Source organism: Lathyrus oleraceus, chromosome 5 (assembly GCF_024323335.1).
Source record: "Lathyrus oleraceus cultivar Zhongwan6 chromosome 5, CAAS_Psat_ZW6_1.0, whole genome shotgun sequence".
Lineage (NCBI taxonomy): Eukaryota > Viridiplantae > Streptophyta > Magnoliopsida > Fabales > Fabaceae > Lathyrus > Lathyrus oleraceus.
In genome coordinates this window covers 305,732,288-305,755,428 of record NC_066583.1, presented here as the reverse complement: position 1 = coordinate 305,755,428, position 23,141 = coordinate 305,732,288, and the positions used below count along the sequence as shown (strand labels likewise).

General features: G+C 36.4%; 1 long non-coding RNA gene across 1 annotated transcript; it reads left to right on the top strand.

Annotated features, from left to right (window-relative positions):
• The first annotated feature begins 9,891 nt into the window (after positions 1 to 9,891).
• LOC127084169 (uncharacterized) lies at positions 9,892 to 11,596 on the top strand. Its single transcript, XR_007788642.1, has 3 exons — positions 9,892 to 10,109; positions 10,928 to 11,126; positions 11,210 to 11,596. It is a non-coding gene; the product is annotated as an uncharacterized LOC127084169 (long non-coding RNA).
• The last annotated feature ends 11,545 nt before the right edge of the window (positions 11,597 to 23,141 follow it).

The window sequence follows — 23,141 nt, the reverse complement described above, 5'->3', positions numbered from 1 at the left end:
TGATCATTCCCTCCCCACTCATGGGTGTCATCTAGGCCAGGGTAAGGTCAAGAGAAACGTAGGATAAACAACCCTTTCATAGAATATCATCATGTGCACACCCGATGTATGCACCGATAATACCCCATCAGGATCTGAACTGCTCGTGATATCAAGTTCCGCTAAGTGGCGCAATACCACCCGCTTCCCAAGAATCACTCTATTCCTAGGTGTCCTAGAGTTCACTCATAGCCTGGGTATTGGGCCTTTTACCTCATGTAACTCCCACCCCACAGAGAGACAAACAACCAGCCAGCACAGATGAAAATATGATGAATGCAAACATAAATGCAAACATAAATGCAAATATACACAAATAAATGCAATAAATGAAACAACAAAAGCAACCAAACCCTATCCTAGAGAGCGCTAGGAGAGACTCGCTTAGGGAATATGGACCAGCAAGAGGTCAACTTCTCTTAGTCCCCAGCAGAGTCGCCAGCTGTCGCATTACACGAAAAATCGGCGGGAAAATGAAACAACAGAGCCGCCACCGTGCGTTATTTATCCCAAAAAAGGGAAAGGAAACGCTCGAAGTAAACCTGGAAAAGACATGGTCTCGCGACCAGAGAAAGATGGGATCGGGAGTCGGTTATGCGAAGGGAAGGTATTAGCACCCCTTCGCATCCGTCGTACTCGACGGGATCCACGCACAAAAGAATAGAAGAAAGGTTGCTAAAAATTGCTCACAAACACTGCACAAGGCTGGAAGGAAACACAGAAAGACAAAGGAATGGGACTCGGCAGGATATCGCATCCTGGGCATACGTAGTCTGTCAGACACAAACATCAGAGTCGACGTAGTTCGGGAATAGAGGAAACATGCTCGCTAGGATGTCGCATCCTATGCATACGTATCTTCTCTAACCATAGAAAGAATCAGAGCACTCGTAGCTCGGCTAACGCACGCCAAACAAAACACAAATAGGAAACTGACTGCCAATCGCTGGACTTACGTCAGACTCCACACAAACAGGTAAACATGGAAACCGAATGCCAATCGCTGAACTTACATCAGACTCCGAACCAACAAACACACACACAGGAAACCGACTGCCAATCGCTGGACTTACGTCAGACTCCATCAAGCAAACAAGACACAGGAAACCAACTGCCAATCGATGGCCTTACGTCAGACTCCAAACACACACAAAGGGGTTGAAAAAGAAAAAGGGCGCCCGGAGAGATCAGATCATCTCCTGCCTACGTACCTCATCTGGTATGAGGATCAAGGCGACGTAGTTCCCCTACATAGGGAAAGAACTTCTATCCTAACCAGAGACAAAGGGAGACACAAACTACTAGGGAGACTACGACTCGAGCCTAGAAGTTGTCATGCATACGATCCCTATGTTGAGGTTTCTATCCTAACTTGCACAGGAAGCAAGCTATCCTAAACAGCACAGTCAAACACAAGCACAAAAGCAAGCACACACACTATATACAAACAAGCGGCTCACACAAGGCTAGGCTTTAGTCAAGGGGTCAAATCTACCTCGACAAACAAGCCAACTGGAAAAGGGTGTGGTTAGCTTTTAACCCTAACATTGAGAGCTAGGGTGAAGCAGATGAAATGGGAAGTGAGGGTAAGACCTCACAGCTCTTATCCCTGGCCTGGGAGAGCTTGACTCAAAGTAGAAAATGTGGGAGTTCAGAATGTAGGAACTCTTCTCCACATGACTGACACAACTGGATCTTGGGTTTGTATTCAAAGTGCATCAACACAATGGTGTGAGCAGGATGAATGACTCAACTGAATAGCAGGGGATGGATTGCACATCCCTTGTATCTGCCAATGCCTCTTCACTTAGGAGGTCTTTGAATGTACAAGGCACAACTTTAAACAAACACAAGCATTGCCTCTTAAGGAGGGCTTCAGACAGGTGCCTACCCACATAACATGACAGGTCTTCCAGACTACATGAAGTCAAAGGAATTATACCTCAGTGGTAAGCAAACCACAAGCTAGCAAAGCAAGTTCAAATGAACTTAGAGCAACTTAAGTACCTGTGAAAAAATCTAAACCAATCAGTTCAACTGTATAGACAAACAGATCAACAATCCATATCATACAGACAGACAAAGCATCATCAGACAATAATGAGCAAGGCACAAGCATAAGCACAAATGAGATGTCCTCAAAGCCTACAAAACACACAAAGTTTATCCAACAACAACCAATAATCAAGCTCAAATGAATGAGCCACTCCAATCATGGCAATGTGCATCTGAACCTGAAATCACAACCCAAATGATAAGTCCAAACCACTAGGTCAAAGCCTAGGGTCAAAAGAGGATCAAAAATCCAAAACAGAAGCTCAAACTTGACACAAAGCAACTTCAAACACACATTGACATATCCTAAAAAGGCTCACATCAAAATCATTCACCAAATGCATTTCATGATCAAGTGAAGTCAAAGGTGATTTCAAAGCATCCAAATGGTCAACATGAATGAAAAATCTCAATCAAAACAGAAATGATTCAAATAAATCTGGAAAATTTCATGAACATTCAAGACATCTAACATGATCAACATACAAAAAATCAGAAGCAACAAAAATCATTTGTCATGGAAATTAAATGGCACAAGTTAGACAATCAAAGGTGTGACACAAATTGTCACACTAAGTTAGCACATGCATAAAACAGAAATGGTAATTGAGAAAAATGTCAAACCAAAACCAAAATGTCTAACAATGTGTCTAGAATCATCATGCAAAATTTCAAGTTCATTGGATTAAAATCAAGCATTTCACAAAGGAAAGAGTAAGGCAAGGTCACAAATGCACACGTGTTCAATAAACCTAGAGCAAATAAATTTCCAGCCAGGCACAACGTTCAAATTCATGATCATAAAAAACTAGACAAAATAAGGAACATTTTGCAAAAAATTGGAGATGAATTGGATCATTTTTCAATTTATTATGATTTTTCTAAATTGGAAGAAAAATTAAAATCAAAGCATGGCAAAGTGGAGGGAAAAGATGAAAATATGAAAGCATTATTGAAAATCAGCGCTCAGCAGGGATCGAACCATGTACAAATTCAAATTGAGCGCGCCAGCACAAAACCCTAACAGAGCTAGGAGTCGACGCAAGGCCAGCTACGGTCGACGCAAGGCTGTCGAACGGTCGACGCAACATTGCTGTATGGTCGACGCATGGCTGAAGATCTTCATCTTCTTCATGAAGAAGAAGATGAACAGTGCACGAGCTTCAATGTTTTTTCAGAATTTTTTCCAGAACTCAAAAACAAATACATCATCATGAAGCTCTTGCAATGGAGAGCAAAGATCAACAAACATTTAAGCACAAATCATCCAGAATAGAGAGAATCAAGCAAGAACATTCATGGATGTAAAACTTTAAACACTCATATCTTGCTCAATAATGCACCAATTCACACGATTTTTAGATCAGAATCACCAGGAGAACAAGATCTACCAGAATATATACATGAATTTAAGAATTAAGAGATTCGAAAACTGAACCTCTTGAAGAGCAGTTCTTGATTTTGCACGATCCACAACTTGTAAGTATCCAAATCCACTCTACAATGCTTGAAATGATGTTTGGTGAAGAAAAGGAAGCTTGTACACGTGTAGATCTAGCTTAATCTTGACTTTCCATTTTCAACTTCATGAGCTTGCTATGCACCATTCTTGCACGAATTCTTCAAACAAATACTTGATTTGCACTAAATCAATGCTAGGGAACACGAATATGAAGTAATATTGCAATGCTATTTGGAAGAAAATGGAATTATGAATGAGAGAAAAATTTGAAGTGAGAGAGAATTTGGATCTTGAAAATGTGAATTGTGATTAACCCCCTTCAATTCTGTTATGATTAGAGTATTTATATGCTTTCCTAATCACTTTGCTAATCCATAATTAGTTTGGATAAGTGAAATGAGGTGTTTTGCAAAAAATCAAATTTGCATGGTGCATGTAGCAATTGCACGTGAACAGTACCAATTGCTTCATCATTTTCACTTAAAATCATTTTTTAAAACCAATGGCAATGGTAGAAAGTCCATACAATGCACCATTTTTGAATTTTATAATTTCCCTCCAAAAAAAACCATGGATTAACAAGTGATCATGTGATAACAATTCATGTAATGTGATGCATGATTTGGAAATTAGAGGTGAATAGGAGAATATTGCAAAAAGAACCACTCATTTTGGAGCTTTGGTTGAAAAGTTATGCTCATTTGAATTTTCAAACACACTTTGCCATGATTGGATCATATCTCCTCAACCACACATTAGAAATTCATGATCTTGGACTTTTTGGAAAGGGGAGAGAAAGATCTTCAACTTTCATGTTGGACAAAATCTCATTTGAAGCTTTCTTGATGATGTAATCTTGAGTTGAAGTTGGTCTAAAACCTTTCCATTTTTGGAAAGTTCAAATTACAGGTCACTTGCTATTTTGGGAAAGTCTTGATCTGACTTCAAATTCTTCAATGTTGATACTTGAAATGTCAAATGAGACTTGTTTGAACATGAATGAGTCATCTATAATCACTTCCCACCTCCAAATCTACAGTTGACTTTGCAGTTGACTTCTGTTGACTTTTATGGGCCTCAGATGATTTGCACATGTATTGATGAGTTCTGAGCCTTCAACACTTGGCCAAATTGCTTCAAAGTGATCCTTGAGTCATGTAAGTTCATTGGAACCACCCTAGGGCTTTGGTTTCATGGAGAATGCTCTTGTTGCCTTGCACAGTTGAATCTCCTGACCAGTCTTGCCTGATGAGATGTAATGGACTATGCAATGACAATGCAATGTTAATGTGATGTTATTGACCTAAAAATGAAATGTATATACAAATGGGAGGTGCAAATTTGAGGTGCTACACCTGTATGAATCAGGGTATTCTTGATATAATAAAGCTTAACTTCACCTTAATTACCTATGAACATAGAAATTAGAGTAGATTGATTAAAGGTTTTCTCACCAAGGACTTGGGAGAAAATACCCTTGAGAACTGATAGTAATTGATACTTGTTGATGCAATAGTGATTCAGAGTTGTTACAGGGATAAATCATACACCTTCCCTGGCATTGTTCCTCTTACCTTGCAAACCTTTATTTTCATCCTTATTTGCCTTTGCCTTTATTTTTATATTTTTACCTCTAAAAACTAAGTTCATGCTTTTTGTTTAATTGAATGATAATTTGAACTCGATATTGACGTGCAGTCCTCGAGATCGACATTCTGGGAATTTCCCCGTTATTACTATAAAAGGCAAAATAGTACACTTGCTATTTTCCAACCAGACATCAAAAAACTGGTTTGGTTCTAATCAGTTTATCAATTTGAAGCTGACAACTCTAAAGCAAATGGTTGTTGATGTTAAAGCAACTTACCTAAGCACATTACTTGTGATTTTTGTCGTTGTCGATCAATGTACTTAGCATTGTAAAACTCTGCACTGTATCACATTTAAGACCGCTAAAACTGGTATAGGTGGTGTTCTAAAGCTTTATTATCCGAATTGGTGGGTCTGCAACTTTTAGGAATTGATAAACCTCAAACTGGCGTAGTATCAAATCTTGTGCAACAAAGCTTCATTTACTCCTCAAAAATCTCAACAACATCTACCTTCATCTTTTAACCTTCAACAACCAACTCCTATAGTGCAAATAGTTCCTTAACTCTCTCTGTAGATTGACGGGAATTTTTCTCACGACTTGGCGATCAATCTATCTGTTATAGAGATTTTTTTAGTAGTATATTCAATTGATCCATCAGAGATATCATGCTCACATTGGTGTCCGAAATCTTGATAGAACTTTCAAATCAATTGATGTCTGTAAAAACAACAACACTACCGCCATTATGTCTCCTCGATTTCTATTTTCTTTGAGTTGTGTGTTGGCACATACACCCCACGCTATTTCAGAATCGCAGAGCAACACATTCTCTTCTGTTACAGGATAATATTTATATATAGTCAATTGATAGAAATTTCAAATCAATTGAAGATTGTTTTACTTGTAACCCACCAAGTTGATTTCTTGCATACTGTTGAATCTATAATGGTCATGCATGAAGGAAGAGTAGTGCAAAGTGGAAAGTATGATGAACTTCTTAAAGCAGCGCAAACTCTCATTCCTTTTCCCATTTGCCTTGTTAATACCTTGGTTTAGGAAAACTCTCTTCCTTTTTTCTGTTTCCCTTGTTAATCCTCTGGTTTAGGTAAACTCCCATTCCTTTTCCCAATTGCCATGTAAATCTCCTATTTAGAAAAACCTTTACAATTCTTTGTCGTTGGTTCAGACACCACCTTTGACAATTCTTTTCTTGGTTTAGACACCACATTTTATAATTTTATCCTTGGTTCGGACACCACCTTTATAATTCTCTGTCATTGGTTTAGACACCACCTTTACAATTCTTTGTCCATTTTTACAATTTTTTGTCCTTGATTCAGACCAAACAACAATTTCTTTTCATAAAAAGAATTGTTATAATCCATTCCTTAGCAGTCAGACTAACAACTTAGAGCATCCGAACCAAGATAAAAAACTAACGCCAAAACACTTCTAGGATACGATTATAATATCGTTCCTTAAAATCAATCAACAAACACTCATTTTTTACCCTACAAACTATAGAGTTCTGATTTTCTCATTGCACTATGAGAATACGTAGGCACACGATTTTGAAATCTCGGTGAGCACATTAATTAAAAACTTATTTTCCCCTTAATTAAAACCAACTGCAAGTAACCTTTAGATTATAATACACATTCACGCAAAGAACAATCAAAATAGTCCCCGTTGAGTATAACAGATGTGAGGGGTGCTAATACCTTCCCCTTGCATAACCGACTTCCTTACAATTTTTCTATTCCCTTTGGATTTTATTTATATTTTCCCTTTATCTTAGAATGAATAAAATTCAGTGGCAACTCTGTTGTATTTTGAGCGTGCGATGCGCTCGGGTATTTTTTGCGACGCGACAACTAGCGACTCTATTGGGGAGTATCTAAGCAAGTTAAGCCTAGTTTTGTTTGTTTTTCTTTGCATGTTTGGGTGTTTATCTTGATTGGTTTATCTTGTTTGGGAGTATCCGCTAAGTCAAAAACAAAAAATAATGATGAAATGATTTAGGCAAAAATTAGGGATAACAAAAGAATAAAAAAAATCTTTAGCAAGAAAAGAAAGAAAAGCAAGAGCAAAATGTTGTGACTACCAATAAAAAAGGTGACTGTCACTCAAGCGGACGAAAGAAAAATCTCATTGATTCCAAAAATCACCAAAATTTATTTCAGAAACCGAATGCCCCTGCTGAGTTAGCTGAACATAGGACTGGAGAATATCAAGTAGAATGGGGTGGGCTAAAATAAAGTTTTGAGCCTTATATCCTTTATTTCTCAAACCGTAAACCATGAAACGTTACAACCATCAAAAGACCTAATTGAAGCAAAGGTATTGTGTAGGCATACTACAACGAGGTTACATAAACTCGACTCTTAGAGATTTGCTAAAAACATTTGTATTGATATCAAATTCCCACACCGTCTTTCAAACTTTAAATAATAATTTTGATCTCAAAACTTGTGTGAGCGTCACATTAAAATTACTAGTTTTGAGTAAAAAAATTTAATACGCAAATCAACACCTACCATCAAGGAGGATGCAATGATGAGTTATAGCATATGGTCCTACCAGGGGAATTCCTCCAAAATCAGTTAGCCTGGGAAGTTCCCTTAAAGGTTAGCCACCCATGGGAAAAATTACTTCAAGGCTCGTACAGGGGCATACGACTTCAAGAGCACAAGAAGTCAACCGCTTCAGGAGATGGTTAATCAGAGGAATACATTTTCAAGATACTAGGGTAAGTTAGATCGAGATCGTCTTATGACAAGACTGTCACGCCGCGTAAAATACAGAGTCACCACCAAACTTTATTTTTTTTAAAGGAAAGGGAAAATATCGATAAAACCCTTAAAAGATGGTCGTCGCAACCAAGAGCAGATTCGGGAGTCGATTATGCAAGGGGAAGGTATTAGCACCCCTCATATCCATTGTACTCAACAGGAACCATTTTGTTTGTCCTATATGCAAATGGGTGTTACTAACTAAAAGTTACTCGCGATTGCTCAAAGGGTATTTTTTTTTAATTAGTGTGTTCGCCAGGGATTCATACCCTCGTGCCTACGTATCCTCATAGTGCAATAAAGAAACCAGAGCTCCATAGTTCGTGGTAGAAAATACGGATTTGTTGGTTGTTTTTAGCGAACTGTGTTAACGTTCGTGTTCTAGCAGTAAAATGTTGCTTGTATGCTCGTGCATGGGAGACTCAAACGCTTGTTTATTTGCGGTAGGATGGATGCGCTTGGATCGCATTCTAGCAGTTAAATGTTACTTGTATGCTCACGTATGAGAGACTTAAGCGTTGTTCATGTTGCGGTAGAACGAAAGTAACATGTCCTTTTTGAAAGGGTTTTGGATTCCCTAAGGTATAAAATTGGATTTGACGGGTCGTGATTGATTTTAGAGTCGGAGACAAGTATCAAACCACAAGCTAAGTACATCCGATAATCCGAGTACTTGGGAGCTGAGAGGACATTTGCATCCTAACCTCTCTTTTTCATCCTGAAAGTTTTTGTTTATGAAATTTTTTAGGTGAGTTTAATCATTGGCACTTAGAGGGAGACACACATTTGACCACAGGCTAAGTACGACCGACAATCAGAATACTCTTTTATTTAATGTGCTTTGAATGAAAGATAAGTATTGGGCCACAAGCTAAGTACGATCGACAACTCAAGTACTTGAGAAATGGTGTGTACAAGTATGTACACCCCATCATTCTTCATCCAATTTATTGTGAAAATATTTGAAAATGACTTGACGTTGGATCAAGTGCGTGAAGTTTTTGTCAATTGTGAAAATTGTGTGAATGAAATAGGAGAGATACTTTTTATCTTTGGTCAAGTTTATTTTTGTTCTTTTGTAAAAAGGTTCTTTTTATCTTTTTATTTTATCTTGTTTATTAACATGCAAAAGGAAAGAGATAAAGAAAGGTAAATCCTACACTATTACATGTCCACGAGATGAGGGGAGCATTTTACCCATAATGAGGGGATGGAACCATAGACCATGCAAGAATTGAAAAACTCATACAAGCATACAACCATTAATAATTAATCATGTACAAATAATCATTCAAGTGACAAGAAGAAAATCAAGGAACATTCACAATTAATAATCCATGCATATAAAAGTGAAATCAAGAGTAGATGCAAAAGAATTAATTTCTAATGGATTCTAATTAAAAATTAATTCCTAGGACTAATCACTAATTAAAACCTAATTGATTTCTAGGTTTTAACCAATAATTTTCAAAGCATTTTCATGATGAAATGAATTAAAGTGAAAACTAAGATCAAAATAAAAAACTAAGGATTAATCCTAATTAATATCCTAAGCATTAATATTTTGTTAATTTTCAAAATGAATTAAATGAAAAAAGATTAACCTAGGAATCTAAGTATTCTTTCAAATTATTTTTCATATATAGAAAAATGATATTAAAAAAAATAGAATAATAAAAAATGAAGACAAAGAGTGAGACAGGGGTGTATGAAAAAAAGGAAAGGGTGCTGGCAAGTAAAACCAGTGCAATGGGCTTCAGCAGGCCCAATTGAAAAAGTGTTTGTTCTGAATCACAAACAGCGGGGGTGCGCATGGACACGAGGGTGCAGGAAGCAGTTTGGGCATAGGCCCAAATTCATCAAAGCTCAAAGTGTGGGTTAGTCTCAGGAAGGGTGCAAGGGCTATTGTAGGGTGAAATTAGTAATCTGCTTCGGCTTAGGGCATTTGGAGCCCAAGAAAATCCAACATGAGAGTGAAGGGGTCTGTGTTTACTCATTCTCACAATCTCATTTCAACTTGGGGCAACCGTTAGGTCATGATTGAAAGGTCATGATTACATGATGATTGAAGGATTTTATAGAGTGGTGAGCTTGTAACAGAATCGGGCAGCTTGGGGCAACCGTTAGGGCAAGCTAAGTTGATGTTAATTTCTCTGGTGTAAGTTGGGTAAGTGTTAATAACACTATTAGATTCAGTTAAATAGTTGTGTTAGAAAGTTAGAGTTAGTTACTTTGAACTCAGTTAGTTAGTGAGGAAGATGTTAATTCTTTTAGTGCAAGTTAACTCAGTTAGAAAGGTAAGTTAGTTATCATGAATAAACTCTGTTAAAAAAATGTTAAGTTTGATTGTTTAAATCTGTTAGAGGCTAATTGAGTTAGTTTGAGTTTAATTAGAGTGGATTTTTAGTGAAAATTAGGTTAATGTTAAGTTAGTCTGATGCAGAAAAACTGGCATGCTCACTGTTGGTTAAAGTTAGCTATTGGTGCTTTTCCTGAATTAGAATGAAGGTACTGCAGTGTTTGAATATTGGATAGTCCTTGGACACATGAGAATTTTGTTTGTTAGTTGTATCTTGGGTGGAATTAGACTTAACCTATTGGTATGTTTGAATATTGTTATGGCTGTTAACTGTTAGATTATTTTTGAATTGATTTTCAGTTAGAGTTATGTTAAAAAGAAAGTTAGTGTGTTAACAGTCAACTTTGGTTAGAGCTGTGTTAAATCATTTTTGGCTTGAATTTCAGTTATGCTATTTGGTTATTGAATGTTAGAGTAAAACATGGCTGTTAGAATGAGATGGATAGTGTTAATTTGTGGATTTAGTTAATGTGGTTAGGGCTGTTAGTTTAAGTGTAATTATTGAATGAAGGTTTGTTGAATGAAGAAGTTAGTTGATCTACTGTTAGTGTTTGCGTGTGGGTTGATTGAACTAAATATGCTCTACTTGAGCTTGTGATGTTGCTGACTCAATTATGATTTTGCAGGACTTGTTGAGCTTCATCATGAGGCAAGCTTTGGAACACGGTTTGCTGCATCTTGAGGAACCACCGGTTTCATGAGCTAGACTTTGAATGCCTGAAATTGAATTGATGGTGTTTGTACATGGTTCACGGAAGTTTGATATGGTGCCCTGGTAGTATGCAGAACTGATTTAACTTGATCTTCATCATGCAATTTAAAGGGGTAAGCTTTTCACTTGTCTCATTTTATGTTGATGAAATCATCTTGATTTTGATTGCTCTGTCTGTTTTCTTTGCCTCTACCAGTTTCCATTGCTTGCTATCAGCTGAGTTTAATTGCAATATAAATAACTCATTCTTTCTTTTGTCATTTCACATGGATTGGTGGCTTGTGATAATGTGATCAAACAATACAAGCTGGTATAGTTGGAATTGGAAATTGGAGTTGTGATATCAGTGGCTTTCTTACCTATGAAGTTACTCAAAGAAAAATGAAGGTGCATTGGACTTGAAGTGTGGAGAATCAAGAACAAGTCAGATTTTGGGTCAAAGGGGTCAATGGTCAATTGTGTTGACCAAAAGTCAACTATAACATTTTTTGTACTTTTCTTCATGTAAACTCGACAGTAACTTTGTGACAAAATGCTTGTAATATTCTTTTGTTAATGAAACTCTTTTTCCTTCCAAAATCAAGCTTCTTGTCTTTCTACTTACTTTTTCCAATCATCAATGACTTGAATCACAAGTAACCATAATATAGAGAGCAAAAACCTAATTTCCATGTTAGCAATTTGGTTATCAAGTACTGAGAGAATCTCTCACCTATTGAGATCAGACCAAACCAATTGAATTCATACCAAAACTTTGACCTAAAAATTCTCTCACCTATTGAGATCAGACCAAACCAATTGAATTCCTACCAAAACTTTGACCTAAAAATTATGTATGATGCAAATGATGTGAATGAATGGTTCACCTAAATGAATAATCAATGGGAGACTTGTGTATACAAATGAATGGTATGAATGGATCCTAAATGTATGATCAATAGGAAAATGTATACAAATGAACAAAGCTATTAGCCCGATGAAAACAAAATGTGGGAGGGAAAATTTGGGGTATGACAAAGACTACTTCATAACTTGTGATTGGGGCAACCCATGCAAATAACTAACATACTGGGGAATTGATAGGCTATGAAGGTGCAAGTTCTCTCCATGTTTCAAGTTTCTTAGGCAAGTGCAAAAGTTCATCAACAATCGTTGAGTCTGAAGCAGGCGTTGGAGAATTATGTCATTATAACCCATTTCCTAGCCTCAAATCTTCCATCTCCCGCCACATGAGCATTTGGTGAACCGCACATCAATCCTTATCATGCAAAAATCAAGACGCTTCTCTCTAATAACAAAGGGTGCAAATCATCATCGCATAGATCATTGTCATGCATTAATCAAGTCCCTTCACTCATATATCATCGCGTTCGTCCAACATCATCATAAAACCTTGTAACCCAAGCAATCTTTTCCAAATCCTTATCACCATAAACATATACCTTATAACTGGTATACTTCCGATAAATTAATCCTCAGTTAAAATGGTGGTATTTCTCAAAAAAGAATATTATCCCCGCGGAACTTCTAGTTGATATCCCTAGAGGGTTTTCTTTTGAAGTTTTTCCTTGGCATGTTTCTCTCCAGTAAACCCTCTTGAAATGTATTTGTTCAGGTTACTTTCCAGCCGTTGTGTTGACAATTATCCTTTTTGTTGTCTCACCACCATAATATTGTCATTCATTTTCACTTTCGTGTTGTTGATTTTTTTCCAACCTCTGTGTTGATGATCTTTTTCCAACCTTCGTGTTGATAATCTTTTTCCAACCTTCGTGTTAATGATATGTTTCAAACCTCCATGGTTGACGATCTTTTTTCAACCTCCATGGTTGACGATCTTTTTTCAACCTCTGTGTTGATGATATTTTTCCAACCTCCATGGTTGACGATCTTTTCCAACCTCTATATTGATAATATTTTTCAAACCTTCGTATTGTTGATCTTTTTCCAACCTTTGTGTTGTTGATCTTTTTCCAACCTCTGTGTTGATGATATTTTTTCAACCTCTGTGTTCGTGATTTGTCTCCAATAACCGTGTTGTTTCCAACCAACGAGTCGATGGAAATCTTCCTTTTGTTAGACATCCCTCTCAAAAAGGATCAAATTGGATCCTCCGGCAGCCGTGACATCCTTAACTCTCTTAATCAACTTGCGAGTTCCTTGATTTAGTTATCGAATGTCAGAGAATCAAAATTCACCATCACACCAAAAACCAGAACCAGAGTCCACCTCTGTCGATACCAATCACTCCTTTCACCTAGCAATCCGCATCATTGCATAACATGCATAATCTCATGCATCATATAAGTCAAGCATAAGCACTTCATGCATAATGCATTTCAAATCATACAACATGCAAAATATGATCATAAACATCTCTTTTATGACTGATTTGTTCCCCAACAAAGTATTTCAGTAAATCCCTAGCAAATAAGTTCTCAAAAGAAATACATCTAGTCTCACTGCATTATATTGTATTTTATTTCTTTCAAGGGGAAAAATTTGGCTCTTCTATATTTAACTACCTTCAATCATATCATCTGATTCAAGATAGTTAAATAGGGGAAATTGTCATATCCTAAATTTTATCCAAAGTTTTTTTTTCTACATCAACATAGCATGATCATTCCATTTGATTATACATACCATCATTCATTTCATCCCATCATAATTTTTTCATTTAATTCTCTGTTCACAATTCATTTGTATGATTATCATTCATCAACATATTTTGGAATAGAAGTAAAAAAGAGTCTTATTGAGCCTTGGTGATAAGATACTTCGACAGGTTTCGAAGGAGACGACGGTGTCGGGGTTATGGGTGAAACTCGAAAGTTTATACATGACCAAATCGTTGGTCAATCGCCTCTACCTGAAGCAAGCTATGTATTCATTCAAGATGAGTGAAGAAAAAGTTTTGGCTAATAAGTTGGATATGTTGAATAAACTGATTCTTGATCTTGAAAATATCGATGTCAATATCGAGGATGAAGATCAAACATTGTGGTTGTTGTGTGGTTTTCCCAGATCACATGCTCACTTCGAAGAAACTCTCTTGTATGGAAGAAATTCTCTGACCTTTGAAGAAGTTCAACCAGCCTTGTATTCTAAGGATTTAAACAAACGAAAGGAGCACAAGCCATCTTCGACTGGTGAAGGCCTGTCGATTAAGGCAAAATTCACAAAGAGAGATGGCAAGTTCGACAACAAGAAGGGTAAAAGCCAACATAAGTCTTATAGTGGTGATGCATACGGTATTCAATATTATCACTATAAGAAGGAGGGTTATACAAGAAAAGTGTGCCCTGGACGCATGAAAGATCATAGAGTTAAGGATAATGGAAATGCAGCCATTGCTCAAGATGATTACGACTCATCTGATGTTCTTATGGTTTCAAGCATCGACTCAAGTCAAGAATGGATTATGGATTCAGGTTTCACTTGGCACATGACTCCAAACAAAGACTTATTCGAGGAACTATGTGATCAAGATAATGGATCTATATTGCTTTAAAACAATAAAGCTTGCAAGATTGCATGTGTTGGATATGTGAAATTCAAACTCCATGATGAGTTAATAAAGTTGTTGAACAAAGTCAAGTATTTACCTGATTTGAAGAGACATTTGATTTATCTTGGTGAATTCGACAAGAAAGGATATGTTTTCCAAAGAGAGAAAAGTATTCTAAAGGTCATGAAGGGGTCAAAGGAAGTCTTAAGAGGCAGGAAGAAACAAGACTTGTATACCCTTGAGGATGAAGTTGGCAGTGGTTCAGCAGATGTTGCATCCACGAAACCTTTGTCGAAGACAAAACTTTGGCACATGAGATTGGGTCATGTCAATGAAAGGAGTCTGGTCGAATTGGGGAAACAAAATCTACTTGGTAGACAAAGTCGAAAAGCTGAATTTTTGTGAACCTTGTGTACTTGGAAAATCTTGAAAAGTGAAGTTCAATAAAGGCAAACAAAGAACACATGGTTCCCTTGATTACATCCATGTTGATCTATGGGGGCCTGCAAGGTGTCCATCACATTCAGGAGCAAGGTATTTTCTATCCATAGTTGATGATTATTCCAGAAAGTTATCGGTATTCATCCATAAGACTAAGGATGAAAATTTTGAGAACTTCAAAACTTGGAAGACTCTGGTCGAAAATCAGACTGACAGAAAGGTCAAGAGGTTGAGAACCGACAATGACCTTGAATTTTGCAATGAGGTGTTCAATAGTTTTTGTGCAGCCTCTGATGTTGCAAGGCATATAACTACTACAGGTACTCCCCAAAAAACAGTTTGGATGAAAGATTTAATCGAACCATTTTGTAAAGAGTTAGATGCATGTTGAGTAGTACTGGATTAAAGAAGGTGTTTTAGGCATAGGCTGTTTCGATAGCAACATATATAATAAACATATTTCCTTCGACTGCGGTAAATATGAAAACACCTGAAGATGTTTGGTCGGGACACCCACCAGATCTCGAAAAACTTAGAGTATTTGGACGCATAACCTATGCTCACGTTAGGCAAGACAAGGTCGAACCTAGAGCTCTGAGATACATGCTTATGGGATACCCTAAAGGAGTCAAAGCTTATAGGCTATGGTTCCTAGAGCCAGGTCACATAAGGTGTATCATTAGTCGAGATGTAGTTTTCAATGAAGCTGAGATGGCTTTCAATAAAACTGATGATGCTAGTTGAAATGCATAAATATTTGAAGAAGAGATGAAACATGGAGAGATTCCTATTGAGGTGGAGCATGTCGATGTTGAATTGTGTATCCCAGATCAAGTCTAAGAAGAAGCACAAGATGCGGAAGATACTGAGGAGGTCGAGGATACCGTCGTTGACTACCTATTGGAAAGAGATAGGCCGAGAAGAGTCATCAAGCCACCTCAAAGACTTGGGTATGCATATCTCATAGCTTATGCCTTAATATCTGCAAGTAAGGTTCTAGATGAAGAACCTAGAGACTATAAAAAAGTTATTAGGATTCGAAATAAGACTGAATGGCTGAAGACCATAGATGATATGATGAAGTCTCTTCATGATAACCACACTTGGGAATTGATCAAAAAACCTACTGGAGCCAAGTTAGACAACTGTAAGTGGGTTTTCAAAGTTAAGGAAGGAATCAAATAAGTGATGTCGAAGAGATATAATGCATGATTAGTCGCAAGGGGTTTCACTCATAAAGAAGGCGTCGACTTCAATGGTGTGTTCTCTCCTATTGTGAAGCACAGTTCCATTCGAATGTTACTTGCCATGGTGGCACAATTAGGCCTAGAACTGGAACAAATGGATGTGAAGACTGATTTCTTGTATGGAGATCTAGATGAAACAATCTTGATGAGGTAACCTGAAGGTTATGCAGAAAAGGGAAATGAAGATTATGTGTGCAAGCTGAATAGATCTTTATATGGACTGAATCAATCTCCTCATGGCACACATAGGTTTCATTAGAAGTCAGTTCAACCACTATATTTACTTCAGATTTCGACCTGGAAATTCATTTGTTATTTTGTTGCTTTATGTGGATGATATTCTCATAGAAAGTAACAATGTTGAGGATGTAATGAAGGTGAAAGATGAACTCATTAAGGAGTTCAATATGAAGGATCCGGGAGCTGCATTTAGGATTCTTGGGATTGATATCCAAAGAGACAAAAAGCAGTCAAAATTATGCTTATCTCAAGAGATATACCTACGGAAGATTATCGACAAATTTGGTATGTCGAATTTAATGCCTGTTGTGACTCCAAAAAACCCTCAATTCAAGTTGAGTACATATCAGTGTCCCAATAAGGAGGTGGAAAGAGCTTATATGAATAACATCCCATATGCTAACATAGTAGGTTCTTTGATGTATGTTATGGTCTGTACTTGACCCGACATAACATATGTAGTAAGTTTTGTAAGCAGGTACATGGAGAATCCTGAAAAGGCTCACTGGAAAGCATTGAAGTGGATTCTAAGGTACATAAATGGGTATCTGAAAAGAGTCCTGATTTATGGTGGAGCATGTGGTGAAAATAGTAAAGAAGAAATTAAAGGGTATGTCGACTCTGATTATGCAGGTTGTATGGATTCAAGAAAATCTATTTCTGGATATGTGTTCACTATGTTTGGCATAACAATTAGTCGGAAAGCAACACTTCAGAAGGTTGTTGCCTTATCAACAACTGAAGCGGAATATCTCGCCCTCACTGAAGCTGTGAAAGAAGCATTGTGGCTTGAAGGTTTTGCTAAGGAGTATAAACTTCAAGGTCAAGTTATCAATGTTAAATATGATAGTCAAACTGTAATACATTTGTCGACGAATTCAGCCTCTCATGAGCGAACCAATCACATCGATGTGAGGCTGCATTTCGTCAGAGGGGTAATCGAGCATGGAGAAGTCCAACTGCTGAAGGTTTCGACAAATCACAATGTTGCTGATATGACCACCAAGACATTACCAAGTTGCAAGTTTTTCCATTGTATGTAGTTGATAAAGCTGCATGAAGAAAACTAGTTTGTTCCCTTGATGTTATAGAGTTTACTCCAAGGTGGAGATATATGAGACATTGGATCGAACTCTAGTATGGTCGAAGGATAGCTTCTTGGTTCGAGAATCCGATAGGATCATTAGCATGTCGTAGAAGTCTGTTCACATGCTGTAGTCGAAGTATGCTAGGATTATTAACATGTCGAATTTGCCCTGTTTTTTATGCTCAATTGTTTAAGTTGGCTTAAGTAATGGGCTTGTGTGTAAAAGCCCATTAGTTTAGTGTGTTAGTTTTCTTATAAATATCATACTAGTTTCTCATCATTGCATAACACAAATCCTAATTAGACCGAGAGAGATTATTTGTTATTCTTGTAACACTTGTAGTCTTGTTTCAAATAGAAAGTCAAGAGTAGTAGTTTATAACCAACTTGTTGTGTTCTTATTGCTTCCATATTTTCTACCCTTATGGGTTTCTTGACAATCAAAAAACCGATTATACTTTGTTATTCCGATATCATTTTCACAATATATATATATATATATATATATATATATATATGAGTGAGGATCAACTTATTCCAAGAGTAAGTTTTTTAATTTACTTCAAATCATAACCTTTGAATTGAATCTAATATAATGGTTAATTAAGTAAAATAGTTAATTTAACCATTAAATTAGAATCAATTCTGACTATAATTTGGAGTAAGTTAAAAAACTTACTCTTTGATTAAATTGATCCTTAATATATATATATATATATATATATATATATATATATATATATATATATATATATATATATATATATATATATATATATATATATATATATATATATATATATAATATATATATATATATATATATATATATATATATTAAAAATAAAAATGACGCTCCCAAGACATATACCTCGGTTTTTGGTTGGTCGGGGTGAAAGCTTTCTCGATAAAATGTGACAACACTAGTGCCATAAACCTCAAGAAATATCTGATATTTCACTCTCGAATGAAACCTGTTAATCTTAGGCACTATTTTATTAGGGATCAACTTCGAAAAAGGGCGTTGTGAAATTGAACACGTGTATTCATCTTATCAACTGGTATATATTTTTACTAAAAATCTTCCTAAAGAAAATTTATTTTTCTTGAAAAATGGATTAGGAATATTAAATCAATCATGCATGAATTAAAATCTACAAGATACTTCTCCTTATTTTTCTTCATTTTCTCTATATGCTATACATGTTATATGTGCTTGATTTTCTTGTTTCCCGCCTTTTTGCTTATGTCAGATGGGGAGAAGTATACTTTCAATGGGATTAGAGTATCGTCTTTGAATTTTTCAGGGGGAGTTTAACCACTTCGATGCTTTGTCATCTAATCGATTAAATGTTAGAGTTAATCAATTAAATCATCAAAAACGAAATAATGTCATCTCTCTAAGAGATACTTTGTCATCATAAAAAGAGGGATAATGTGAATTTATGTTCTTACTGGTACAATTCTCTACAACCATCAGATAACTTTTGTGGTTTCGATGATGACAACACCTAATTTCAAATGGCGTTCGATGAAGTCCCTAGTGATATTTGGCCCGTTTATCAAAAAATTTATATAAAGTATCATCAGTTGGAAGAGTCAAGTCTTAGATGAAGTTTTAAATCATTGATGAATCATTAAAGGGACCTTGAAGCTTCAAGGTTGTGAAAGATAGAAAGTGTGAAATCTCGCCTAGTCTTATGTTTTAGTGATTAGTCTAATGCAAAGTTATAAGATTAACTCTTGAGGTACTAATGCAACTTACACCTACACCTAAAATTGACTTGAAGCCTCTCTTATTTTGTTAAAAACACCTGAACATACTTTCTTTCACGTACCTAAGTAATTAATGACCTGCTTAAGAAATTATGAGTGATTTTTACATTAGTTAATCGATTAACACAATAGGGTTAATCGATTATTCTTTTGTAACACTTCTTAATCATTTAAGGAGGTCTCTAATCAATTAGTGCCGACGAATTTCAAAACTTTCTAATTTAATTTATCTAATCGATTAAATGTTAGAGTTAATCGATTAAATCATTAAAAAAAAGCTCATGGATCTTTTCTTTTTTGAGCCAAATCTTATTCTATAAATATAGAGTTTCTTTTCATTTTTTCTTTGCACTATATTTCGATATTAAAGCTATATTATATTATTTTCTACTCCATTCTTCTCTATTTTTTTATTCTTTACTAAAGTTGTCTTAGTGGTAAGAGAGTGAAAAATATCTATCATAGTTTGAATGTACTGATGGGATATTGAATTTGTTCTTATTCAACATTGTGATTGTCTTTAGCAATATTCATGTTTGATTTTTAGATTAATCTGTTAAGATTTCTTTTTGGTTCTTGAGTGTCGCACCTCGAAAAATGGGGATACGACTTTAAGCGAAGGCGCGATCGCACGCTCGCAATGATGGACTGAACAGAGTCGCCACCGAACTTTATTTATTCCTAAAAAGGAAAGGGGAATTATCGATAAAACCCTTAAAAGAAAGGATAAGATATGGTCATCGCAACCAATATCAGGGTTCGGGAGTCGATTACGCAAGGGGAAGGTATTAACACCCCTCACGTCCGTTGTACTCAACGGGAACCATTAGGTTAGTTGTGTGCGTTAGTGTTAGTTGAAATATTAGGCTTTTCGAATTATTAGGTGGGAAAGAAAGAAAGGATGAGAAGAGAATATTTTTGGATTTTTGACGAAGGATTAAACCTAAGTTTTTTATTAGTGGGCCTGACAAGATTTAAAAATCCTGCTCCTACGTATCTCAAAAGAGAAATCAAGGCTTACGTAGTTCTGGGTAGAAAAATGTTTGTTTGTTGATCGATTTTAGCGAAAGCTATAGTGTATTAATCGACGAAAACATTATTTTACCCAAAACAGATGAGGAGTGAACGCATACCACACATCAAACGGATTTATAAATCTACATTCGGAAAAGCGTCATTTATCTCTACTCAACAATCGTGGCCGAAACATTGTTTTGCATCACCTTAGGACAATATATCTTTCATTTATGAAAAAGGTTTTTGATTAATCGCACGGCGGCGAGAAAGAGTTTGATTGGTTGGATGTATTTTTGAGTAATGGCGAGAACTTGGATGAGCGAAATATACATCTCGAATCCTAGTCTCAGGAGTGCGTGGTATACACCACGTTTCATTTCCATCTTATTTGCAAAAAATGCATAATAAGAATTAAGTGTTTTGAATTTGATTGAGAAAGGGTTTGAAGAAACCGCATTGACAATTTTAGACGATGGCGAGAGCCAAGATAGGCGAGGCATACGTCTCGAATCTTAATCTCAGGAGTGCACGGTATACACCATGTTCCATTTCCACCTTTATTGAAAAAGTGTTAAATAAGAATTAGGTATTTTGAGTTTTGTTGTGAAAATGACTTGACCCTAGATCAAGTATTGATGGACGTTTAAGAGAAATTTGAACGAGTGTTTGAGAGAGAACAAAGTGGATAAATTTGGATGATGGCGAGAGCTAAGATAGGCGAGGCATACGTCTCGAATCTTAATCTCAGGAGTGCGCGGTATACACCATGTTCCACTTCCATCTTATTGAAAAGGTCTTAACTATGAATTAATATTTTTTGAGTTTTTATTAAGAAAACTGGCTTGACGTTGAATCAAGCGTTTGATGAAAGTTTGAAAGAAATGGAATAGAATAGGAGGGAGAAATGAATTGATTTGTTTATTGAGAAAATACTCGACGTTGGATCGAGTCATTATTTTTGATCTTTTGGAAATGGTTGATTTTATTCTTGTGTTAGTATCTAACTAAACAGTCAAACAAATAAAGAAATAAAACAGTACAAAATTATTACACATCGGGGGAGTGGGGTACATTTTGTCAAATGGGGATTCAAAATCATGAAATAATTAAATCGGGCCCAAACAACAAATAATGCAATGTATGAGTGTAAGTGCAAGAGAACTGACTCATTGTAAGAAAGCCCAAGAGTAAGCTATGTGAGGTTGATGGCGATGCTTAAAAAGCAATCGACTTACAAGGGTATGGAAATGGGTATTAATAACCTAAAATTAAAATAAATAGCAAGGTACTATATAGAAAAAGAAATTAAATAAAATAATAAACATAACAAATATAAACACAAAAATTGGCTATCCCCAAGTATCGAACCCGCTCCACTAAAGATCATGAAACTACCCTCTCTCCACTAGACCATTCATGATTATTTGCTATCTTAATGCTAATTTGGATAAGTAAACCAAGATAGATTAAAAATTAGAATTAAAAATAAAAACTAAGATAAAAAACAGTCTGTTGGACTACCAAGAAAAAAACAGGAAATTAAACCCAGCCGCCTGGCTGTTGGGTTCTAGAACTAATGGATTGGGAATAACAAAAAGCAAATCATTACTATACACCAAAGTTAATGACCACTTGGAACACTAAACGGTCACTTAAATCTTTTTAAAAGGATTTTAAATACTCTTAAAATAAATAAAAAGAAAATGAATTGGGGACACGGCAAATCCAGAGGATTCGTTTATCTTCCTCACGAAGACAGAACTCTTCCTCTCTCAATCTCTCATCGCCGTTCCCAATCGCTCACGTCTCTCCTTTGCTCATCATCTCTCATTCTGTTCCCAATCGCTCACGTCTCACTCAATCACTCTGAAACATGCAAGAATCCATGGCTGAAACAAAAAAGGGCTCACCTTCGGCGGTGACGACGGCGACGATGAAGCTTAAACCTCACTCCTTCGCCTCTTCAATCCAGGTTTGTATTGATTGTGGGATTAGGGTTTTGTGGTGTTTTCGATGTTAGGGTTTTTCAATTTCCGGTCCGCCTCCGAATTTTTTCGTCCTCTCTTCTGATTCTCTTCCCTCTTTATATCTTGCAGATTAGGGTTTCGATTTGGTCTATGCAGATCCAAACGGGTATTTCTGCAAAATCCTTTTGGTGTGCTCAGTTGGGATTCCCCTATTTGATGCTAACTTCGGAAACAGTAACACAAACCACGTACTTTCTCCCTCTGTTTTGTCTTAATCCCTTTTGGGATATTTTTTTTGAAATCTTATTGTTGCCAATGCTATGTTTTTTTTACTGCAGGGAAAACGATGAAAACATGAGGAGCTTCGGTTTTCACATGGCCTTGGTTTAACGCTCCTATTCTGTTTTTCTTGCTTTCTATTTTTCTGTTACAATTCGTGTTTTGGTTTACTCATGGTATGCTGCAGGTTGCTTGCAGCTATAGTTCCAACAAATTCTCCCTGCACTTCTCCAGTTTTCAAAGCCTGCTTATCTTAGCCCCAACTTCAATTGTGTTTAGTCATAATGTGCACCATTCCTGGGACCAGGACCCTCCTTTTGAAATACCCTACAAGTCACGTAGGAATTCTGTGCAATGCCCTTGTCAGCTAAGTTTTTGTCTTCAAGTCTGAATTCATGCATTACCCAATCAGTTCGGTCTCCTTTAGGAGCTTTACCAATGTGAAACACCAGGGTTCTAGTCATCCCCACCACTTGATTCTTATGTTCAACAGCTCTATCCTCTATTGATTCTGTATTCTTACCTGCATAAGATTGCTCTGTTAGATTGACACGCTTAACCTT